The sequence below is a fragment of the Gorilla gorilla genome, chromosome 19 (genome assembly GCF_029281585.2).
Source record: "Gorilla gorilla gorilla isolate KB3781 chromosome 19, NHGRI_mGorGor1-v2.1_pri, whole genome shotgun sequence".
Classification (NCBI taxonomy): domain Eukaryota; kingdom Metazoa; phylum Chordata; class Mammalia; order Primates; family Hominidae; genus Gorilla; species Gorilla gorilla.
In genome coordinates this window covers 94,666,897-94,677,026 of record NC_073243.2, presented here as the reverse complement: position 1 = coordinate 94,677,026, position 10,130 = coordinate 94,666,897, and the positions used below count along the sequence as shown (strand labels likewise).

The 10,130-nt window shown below is 43.5% G+C and overlaps 1 long non-coding RNA gene across 1 annotated transcript; it reads right to left on the bottom strand.

Annotated features, from left to right (window-relative positions):
• Positions 1–399: 399 nt before the first annotated feature.
• On the bottom strand, positions 400–8,785 carry LOC109023860 (uncharacterized). Its single transcript, XR_002003320.2, has 3 exons — positions 8,677–8,785; positions 6,326–6,909; positions 400–1,993 (listed from the first exon to the last, which is right to left on the bottom strand). It is a non-coding gene; the product is annotated as an uncharacterized lncRNA (long non-coding RNA).
• Between the last annotated feature and the right edge of the window lie 1,345 nt (positions 8,786–10,130).

Genomic DNA, 10,130 nt, shown 5'->3' with positions numbered 1-10,130 from the left:
GCAATAAAACATGAAAATGAAGACACTAGTGGGAAATGGACTTGTAGTTTATGATGTTGTTTTCTTCTGACAAGAATACACGTATAGATAGATTTATTTTTATAAGACTAACGTATTTTTTCTAAGCTGCTTTGTTCTAAATAGAACTGTCGCTCCTACTTTTTTTCCCCCAAATCTGAACTGAGTATGAAAGAACAGAACTATTTTGAAAAGATTTACTGACTCACTGGTGTATCTGCAGTAGAGATAGCAGACGCCAAAGACATCCACTGGGGAAAACCTGTGAAAATTCATAAGGTCACAAGTCTTTGTGCAGATTCTCTTGGGTTGCAGAGAGGAGAGATTTGGAATTCTCTTTGAAAGTACAGCTTAGTCATAGATCACAAGCACCAGCAAGACTAATATTTTAAATTATATGTTTATTCTTGATACTGAATGATTATTCTGCACCTAGGGAATTAATGTCTTTGCAGTCATTTAAAAATACTTGACAGTAACAGACCCTTCTCTACCAAATGATCACGAGGGTTAGATATTGGGGGGTTGAAAGTATAGCTCATTTTTGCAGATTCTTGTGTGTTTGAGGACCTATTTCTAAGAATTACGCTTTCCACATAATTCAAGCCCTAGTCAAGCTTTTCCATTCTGATAGCTTTCAGTTCAGATGTTCCTCATTTTATGCAGTAGCGCTCCTTTGAAAATGCAACTAAGCTAGACCATCTTTTAAATGTACTGAAAGCACTGGCTGTAATAAATCACGAAAAGCGATATCTTCTCCAAACTGAATCACTACCACTAATGTAGCTGACTTTTAAATTTGAATTCCCTGAGGTTTGGCTTAAAGCTTGGCTTTGGGCCAAGCTGCCATTAGGAGATTGTGCGGCTAACTCCAATACACTCTGTGTAATTGCCCTCAGGCTTCTAAATGGTCCCAACTAAAGGGTGAGACACATTTTTTATATAATTTTGTAGACAACAAAGACACAGTATGGAAATTGTATTACAATTTCCACTTTACATTAGCTGTTGCTGCTTATGTGCATATAAGAAAAGTAATAATAAAGGTATAATTAAATTGGAGAGAAGAGTGTATTTCTAGCCCATTGGTGCTTATCCTATTGTAGAGAAAGTGAGAATAAGATATAATCTGGTAATGTGGCCACATGGGTCATGACTCTTTGACCACATATACATTATATGCTTGAGGCCACGTTTCTCATCCATTTTCCCTGTTCACTGTCAAATGGAACAATTTATGAACGATGTCTAAGAGCTGGTGGAAGGAATGTATTTATTACAGGGTCTCTGCATCTTAGTTCCTGCTATATGGTTTTGTGGCTCATAAAAGAATGCAGACTTGCCCAAAATATCATTTGACTGTAGGTGATGACTGTCAGTACTACTCTTAGAACTAAGGGGCTTTCTCCTGTTTCCCTGGAATGTGGACAAATTATTTCCCACTGAGAGCCAAACTTTGAAATCATTTCATATGAGATCAGAACTCTGAAAAAACACAGAACTCTTCAAAAAGAAAAAATTACACAGAACTCTCAAGAAAGAAAAAAAATGGCCGTTAGGACTTTCTAACCCAGTGAAAACTGTCTTTCATTAGCTGTGTTACTACCATCATCCTGAATGGAGGTGGAGCCCACTCGGAAGCTTGACTAAAAGGAGAGTCACAGGCAGACATGGTATTACCCGTCTTAGCCCTCTCTGGGGGAAGTTAGTTTAGCCAAGAAACCTCAAATGTTAAGGACTCCAACTGATGCCACTGTCTCTGTTCTAGAGTGTAGCTCAATAACATGACATTTCCAGTTCATTGTATTCATTCTGTTCTGATTCCAGTTTCACTAGGCCGCATACTGAAGCTAGCTAGCTCTTCCTTTCTTTTACAGGTATGCACCCATTTCTCAGTTCAGTGAATCAACTGGACGTTGCCGTATGTTGGAAGACATACCTTCATCTTACATCCTTGATTTCTGTGAATTCGCACCTGAAAGACAACAGATCTCATATCAAGCTTACCGAAAACAACAACAAAAAACCCCATAAAACTTTCAAATACCAAGTTTTCTTTGTTCAGCCAATGAGTATTCATTGTGCACCCATGAGGGGCTAATGCCACTCTGCAAGGCCTTTTGAGAGAAGGCAGAGGATGCCTGGCTTAGGGCCACTTTCCACTTAGAAATATCTACAGGCTTTTTTCTCTGTTCCCTCCTCCACTTGAGCCTTTCTCAGTGTCTGATGTGGCACTGTTGTCACCAGATGGTCACTCAACCTTTCAAAAGCTTTGCTAATTTTCACTAGCTTCCTGCCTGGCAAAAATGGGAGAAAATTAAGTTCTGCTTTGCAGATGCGGCTTGTGAAAACCATTCATTGCAGCATTCATTGCAGCCACCCTTCATGATCACTCCTGGGGCTGTCCTTTCTTTGGTGGAAGGCTTTTGGATTTAGGGAAAGCGCCTTAGCACACAGCAGCATTTTCACTAACAATTTGTTGTAAAATCTTGGGGTCACTCTAGAGATGGAAGGAGTCTGAGAGATTATCTGGTGTAACATTCATGTTTCCAAAAGGAAACTGAGATCCAAAAAGCCAAATCCTTTGGCCAAAAACACACGGCCTAATTTTACTCGCTTTCTGTGATTTGGGGCTAGTTTCCAAAAGTCTTCAGCACTGTGTTTTTTTCTTTTTTTTTTGCTCATGGATACTTCTGACAGTCATTCTTGTACTCCTCAAGTTATTAAGGTTCAATGTAGTCAAATTCAACTTTACTCAGATTCCACTGGAGGGTAGGTCATACAATTGTAAAGAAGCAGACAGGTTGTGTTGCAGGACATACCAAGATTGTTTAGTTCTGATTAATACTAAAAATTCAGCTGGGTGCAGTGGTTTATGCCTGGAATTCCAGCACTTTGGGAGGCCGAGGTGGGTGGATAACTTGAGGTCAGGAGTTTGAGACCAGCCTGGCCAACATGGTATGAAACCCTGTCTCTACTAAAAATACAAAAATTAGCCAGGTGTGGTGGCACATGGCTGTAATCCCAGCTACTCACGAGGCTGAGGCATGAGAATCGCTTGAACCTGGGAGGCAGAGGTTGTAGTGAGCTGAGATCATGCCACTGCACTCCAGTGTGGGCGATAGAATAAAACTATGTCTCTGCCACCCCCCCCCCCCCAAAAAAAACCACTGAGGCAGCTGCCTCAGCAGGAAGACATGTGGCTCTGCCCCTGTTGTTTCTAGGACCCTGAGCATTTGGTGGCATTGATTTGTCTTCCAGTGTTATTTGTTTTATTCATCTTTGTTGTAGACAAGTCGTGACCAAGATCCTCTAAGAGACAGCTGGGGTAGGCAGGCTTCTCAGATGGCCCATGATGATCACCACTGCCTGGTTTGATGGCCGTGTGCTATTCTCTCCCCTTGAACATGGGTTAAGCCTAGTGACCTGCTTGTAACCAACCAACTCCAGCTAAGCTGAAGGGATGCCACAGTTTTCAAGCTTCAAGGATTAGCTTACAAAAGACTGTGACTTCCTTTTTGCTGATGGACTCTCTTTATTGCCTTCTTGGCTTGAAGACTTTGAGGAAGCAAGCTGCCATGATGAAGAGGCCAACATGACAAGGAACTTCTCAGGGTGGCTGCCAGCCAACAGCAGCAAGGAACTGAGACTATAAGTTCAACTGTCTGAGAGGAACTGAATCCTGAAAACAGTCTCATGAGCTTGGAAGCAATTCTTCCCCAGTTGAGCCATAAGATGGCTACAGCCCAGCTCACACCTTGATTGCAGCCTGTGGAGAGACCCCGCAGTGGAAGATGCAGTTACACCCTTCCCAGCTCCCTGACTTACAGAAGCTATGAGATAATAAACATGTGTTGGTTTAAGCTGCCACATTTGAAGAAATGTGTTATGTAGCAATAGATAACTAATATGATAGGAAAAAAGGTAAGACAAGGTTGTAAGCATAAGTTTAAGTGCATTGCCAGCCATACTAATTTTTGCATCACAAATGACCTGAATTTGACAATTGCAAAATGTAAAGCATTTTGAATGAAAGTGCATTCAGACAAGAACATGTGAGAGTCCTCTGTATCTTTTAAATCCACAGAGGCAATGAAGCAGCACTCGTGACTTAATATGCAGTTTGAATTGCACCAGACTTTTCAGATGAAAGCAACTGAAAAATGTGGAGGGAAGATGAAGTGATACTTGCCATTTTCCTTTTAATACTTACACAAATCATGACAGAAACTATTTATTAGACACCTGATAATAATAATTTGCAGCTTATTTCAAGGAATTCTCTCACCAACTCTATGATGGAGGTAGATTATCCCAATTTTTCAGGTGAGATAAAAATGCATTGGTGAGTTTCCCAACCCTTACTTGGTGACAGCGATGATGTTGGGACCCAGTGTGTCTCACTTGAAAGCCTGTGTTCATAGTTTTCAAGCTTACAAAGTTGTCTGAAGTGGCTGGGTGCGGTGGCTCATGCCCGTAATCCCAGCACTTTGGGAGGCTGAGGCGGGTGAATCACTTGAGGTCAGGAGTTCAAGACCAGCCTGGCAAACATGGTGAAGCCCTGTCTCTATCAAAAATACAAAAATTAGCTGGCGTCGTGGCACACGCCTGTAATCCCAGCTACTCAGGAGGCTGAGGCAGGAGAATTGCTTGAACCCAGGAGGTAGAGGTTGCAGTGAGCTGAGATTGTGCCACTGCACTCCAGCCTGGGCAATAGAGTGAGACTCTAACTCGGAAAAAAAAAAAGTTGTCTGAAGTGACAACTATTCCTCTCCTCTGCTTTGTTCAACCAATGGTAGCAGGTCATTACAAAAGCTACCTTTATTTTGTTAAAAAGAACAAAACAAAATGAATTTTCTGAGTCTAAAAGCCACTCTTTTTCCAAGGATATATTTGAAATTAATCATATTCTGAGTTGCGATTTTTTAAACGCTTGCCCTCTGTGTCAGTTTTATTATTACTTAGGCTTTTTTCACCCTGCAGATTTTTGTGTTGTATTCACAATTAAATTAGTTTTTTTTTTTGAGGGCAGGAATAGTTTTTTAATACTTTCATGTCTCCAGCCACATTTGTCACTGTATTTTGCAAATAATAAACATCTGATAAATCTTTTTTGATGAATTGATTAACTCTGAAATGAAAACGGTAATGACCTGAGGGATTGTTTGTTTCTAGGAAACTGTCAGCCTCGTCTAAGGGACCAGAGCTGCCAGGAAAGAACCATGATCGGTGTTGTTCAGAGAACCAGGAGAAATTGCTGCAAGATCAGTCTTACTAATTCTCTCTGCTGAAGCTTTGCTCCTGGACCACTTCTGAGAGGGATCATGGGTAAATTAGGATGATTAACCATCTGGGTTTGCCTGGGACTGATGGGTCTTCACTACAGTCTCAGGCAAATGAGGATGAAATGCTCTTCCTAGCAAGCATGTGCATTTCGTGGGAAGGGATGTGCTTTTGCATCTTTGTGTGGCTTGTTTTTTCTATGACTTTAAACCTAACCAACCAACCGACCAACCAATCAATCAACCAAACAACCAACTTCTGGGTATCTTAAAAGGTGTACTGGTGCCTACTGTTTCATAAGTGTTGTATGTTTTCTATTGTAAATGTTAGCTAGATTTAAACAGCAGTTTTAGTACGGAAGATCTAGTGGTATTTTGGGGGTCACTATCATCAATATTTAGCTGTAATGTGCAGGCAAGGCTCCTGGGTCTGTTCCATGTCACAGATCTCCTTTGAAGTCCTGGAGAGTTTTGCCCACTGAGCCACTATGCAGGGGACAGACAGGAATAAAGCTGGTTATTAGCAAGCACTGCAGGTCCAAGACAGCTGTATCAAAAGCTCACACACCAAGCTATTTAATTTGTTGGCTGCTCAGTGGAAAGAGGCCTGCTGGGCAGGCTGGGTTGGAAGAATTAAATGGAGAGAAATATAAACCAGTATAATTCACACTACTGTTTCTTGGCTGCACTCACATGTGGATAAAAAAATTTTTCCTACCCTAGAGCTGGCATATTTGTTTTGCCACTTTGAGCTAGTACCCTGGCAGCTGAAAGTTGGTGGAGAAAATCACACAATTGAGCTGACTGCTTTTTAACTTTTGGTAATTTTGAACTTCCATTTGTCATTGCCTGGTAGTTGGATTGTGTTTCTCTAGTAGGTGGTCTTTCCCGAACTTTTTTCTTGCCCTCAAACCACACATATCCTTTCCTTCAGCAGACAATCTCGCCTCCTTCTTCAAGGAGATAAACAAATATGTCATCAGCTTTGGTCCTATAACTTGTCACCACCAACTACAAGAGTCTACCTCTACCTTCTGCCATGTGTGCCTCTCCAGCTCAGTTATGAGGGAAGAACTGTTCCTCCTCTGCCAGGATGAACCATCTTGTGCGTGCTTCGTATACTCCTTGGTTCTAGGCAGGCAGCTTCTGAATTGGCCTTCAGCAATCCCCATCTCCTCCTATTTATGCCCTTCTGCAATCTCCTTACTTAGAGTGTGGGCCTATTGACTTGCTTCTAATGAGAAGAATATGGCAAAAATGATAGGCTGTCACTTCCAAGATCAGGTTATAGAAGACTGTCACTTTCATCTTGCTTGTACTCTGTCACCAGCTGGCTCTGATGAAGCACCTCCCATGTTGCAAGCTGCCTTATGGCAAGGAACTCAGGGCAGCCTTGGGCTAACAAGAACAATAAACAGAGGTCCTCAATTCAATAGCCCATGAGGAGTTTGCATCCTGCCAACAACCATCTAGGGTGGCTGAATGTACATCCTTTGACAGTTAAGCCTTGAGATGATGGTAGCCTCAGGTGACACCTTGATTTCAGCCTGTGAGAGACCCTGAGCCAGCAGGCCCGCCTAAGTGGCACCCAGATTCCTGGCACACAGACCTATGAGATAATAAATGTTGACTTAAATCAACTTGTTTTACACATCAATAGATACCTAACAGATCTGAAAGTTTTCACACCTATATTTGATCCTCGATTCAGGATGAATACCTGCAGAAATACAGCTTGCTTTCTATCTCTAAAGTGGTGCTGTCCAGTAAAATATATAATGAGCCACAAATGTGAACCGTATATTTTTCAGCCACATTAAAAAAAGTAAAAAGAAACAGGTGAAATTAATTTAAATAATGTATTTTATTTCATCCATACATCAAAACTACATTGTTTAATTATGTAATTCATATACCACATGATTAAAGAGATAATTTAGATATATATTTTTTGGACTGAGTCTTTGAAAACCCTTGTTTATATTACACTGGCAGACATCTCCATTCAGACTAGCCACCCAATGGACCACCTGTGGCTAGCAGCTACCATACTGGACAGCTCAGCTTGAAAGAGAAAAACCTGGCCAGACGCAATGGCTCATGCCTGTAATCCAGCACTTTGGGAAGCCGAGGCAGGAGGATCACCTGAGGTCAGGAGTTCGAGACCAGCCTGGCCAACATAGTGAAACCCCGTCTCTACTAAAAACACAAAAATTATCCGGGCGTAGTGGTGCACGCCTGTAGTCCCATCTACTCTGGGAAGAGGCTGAGGCAGGAGTATGGCTTGAACCCAGGAGGAGGAGGTTGCAGTGAGCTGAGATCGTACCACTGCACTCCAGCCTGGGCGACAAGAACGAAATTCCGTCTCAAAAACAAACAAAAACTCAGTTTGCTCAAAAAACAATTTCTCTTCAAACATTTTTTTTCTGTTTTATTTATTTTCTATTATTGTTATTTATTTATTTTTTTTGAGAAAGAGTCTAGCTCTGTCACCCAGGCTGGAGTGCAGTGGCGCCATCTCAGCTCACTTCAATCTGCCACCTGGGTTCAAGCGATTCTCCTGTCTCAGCCTCCCAAAGGTCTGGGATTACAGGCGCATGCCACCACACCCAACTAATTTTGTGTTTTTATTACAGACACGGTTTCACCATGTTGGCCAGGCTGGTTTCGAGCTCCTGACTTCAGGTGATCTGCCCGCCCTGGCCTCCAAAAGTGCTGGAATTACAGGCGTGAGCCACTGCACCTGCCTTTTTTTTTTTTTCTGTTTTAAAAAAGGTCTCTTTTGCTGGGCACAGTGGCTCACACCTGTAATCCTAGCACATTGGGGAGGCCAAGGCGGGAGGATCACTTGAGTCCATGAGCTAGAGACCAGTCTGGGCAACATAGTGAGACCCCATCTCGAAAGAAAGAAAGGAAGAAAGGAGGGAGGGAGGGAAGGAAGGAAGGAAGGAAGAAAGGAAAAGTATCTTTTGAGAATTTTCCAACCAGTTGAACTTGCTTCTGTGGCCTCCCCGGGTGCCCTGTAGCCATGTGGACAAAACCAGCATGGCGTCGAGGGAAGCGCTAGTCCCCTAACCCCACATGGTCTCAAGAGGCTGGCTTCTGGGAAACGCCTCATTTTGTTGGTGTGCGGGTTTCCCACTATAGTCACTGTGCCCAAGCCCCCCCACGCCTGCTCTCTCAGCACAGGTCTGCCCTGCCCTTGGTTGTCGGGAGCTCTGCCATTTCCCCCTCGGTTTCCCCCTAGTTCCGCTGATTCCCCGGGACTTGGAAGACTCCTCCACTGGCTCTCAGCTTTGGGCTGTCCTTCCCGTGCCTCTGCTACGGGGTCTCCTGGCCCCACACTTTGGTGACCCTCGGCAGGCATACAACTTACTGATTTTCAGTTCTTTTCCTCCTCAGGGCCTATGAGAAATTTTCTGGGTCTTCTGTAGGCCTCATTGGAAATGAGGGGGCCTGGGGTGGGGACCTCCCAGCCCTTCTGCGCTTGGCCCCAGCCCCATCCTGTTCTTCTGGAGCTGCTCCGTGTCGGGCAGGCAGTCTGGGAAGCTGCCTCGCCTTAGGATTCCAAATGGAAACAGCTTTCTGCCTTTGGATTCTCATACATATGATGGAGATTTCTTTCCTACCCCTCACATCTATCAGCCTGGATTATCAACCACGGTCTCTCCTTTTCCCCCAACCTGCTGAAACAATCAACAGTATCTGATTTTTTTTTTTCTCTTTCCAGGCTCTTAACTACAGCAAAATAAGAAACTGAAACAAGCAAACAAAAAGGCGTGGGCAGTGTTAATTCCTTTCGCCAGTGTTAGGAGCTATCCTGCAGCCTTCCTTATTCCAGTGTTAACTGAGACAGACTCTTTGCCTAGGTATCCAACCTCTGTCTTCATCTTCCTATCAAAGCCCTCTTAGTTTTGAGAGCAATACTTTTCCCTCAGCTAGTTCTAAGCTTTTGCTAGTTTAGAAGCACTTTGGTGTAAGATCAACATGAAAGTCATGTTAAAAAGAAAAATCATCATTCACCACTTCAACTGACCCCATGTGTTAGTCTGGGCCTGACCCCCCAATGAATGTCACTGAGCTAGTGGGAGAAGAGAAGCATACCTCATTAAAAGTATGTAAAGATATTATTCTCTCCCTCTGCCACCCTGGCATAGCCCCCAACGCAGTCTATCCCTTTCTGCAGGATTTTTTTTTAGACCGAGTTTCACCCTTGTCGCCCAGGCTGGAGTGCAGTGGCATGATCTTGGCTCACTGCAACCTCTACCTCCCAGGTTCAAGTGATTCTCCTGCCTCAGCCTCCCAACTAGCTGGAATTACAGGTGTGCACCACCATGCCTGGTTAATTTTGTAGTTTTAGTAGAGATGGAGTTTCATCATGTTGGCCAAGCTGGTCTGGAACTCCTGACCTCAGGTGATCTGCCCCCCTAGGCCTCCTAAACTGCTGGGATTACAGGCATAAGCCACCACGCCTGGCCATTTTTAAAATTATTATTATTATTATTTTTGAGACAGGATCTCACTTTGTCACCCAAGCTGGAGTACAGTGGTGCGATCTCGGCTCACTGCAGCTTCAACCTCCCAGGTTCAAGAGATTGTCCCACCTCAGCCTCCCAAGTAGCTGAGATTATAGGCACGCACCACCACACCCAGCTAATTTATATATTTTTCTGTAGAGACAGCGTTTCACCATGTTGGCCAAACTGGTCTGGAACTCCTGACCTCAAGTGATCCATCCGCTTCAGCCTCCCAAAGTGCTGGAATGACAGGAGTGAGCCACCGTGCCTGACCTCTGCAGGATTATTTACCACTAGCTTGAAAACAGGCTGC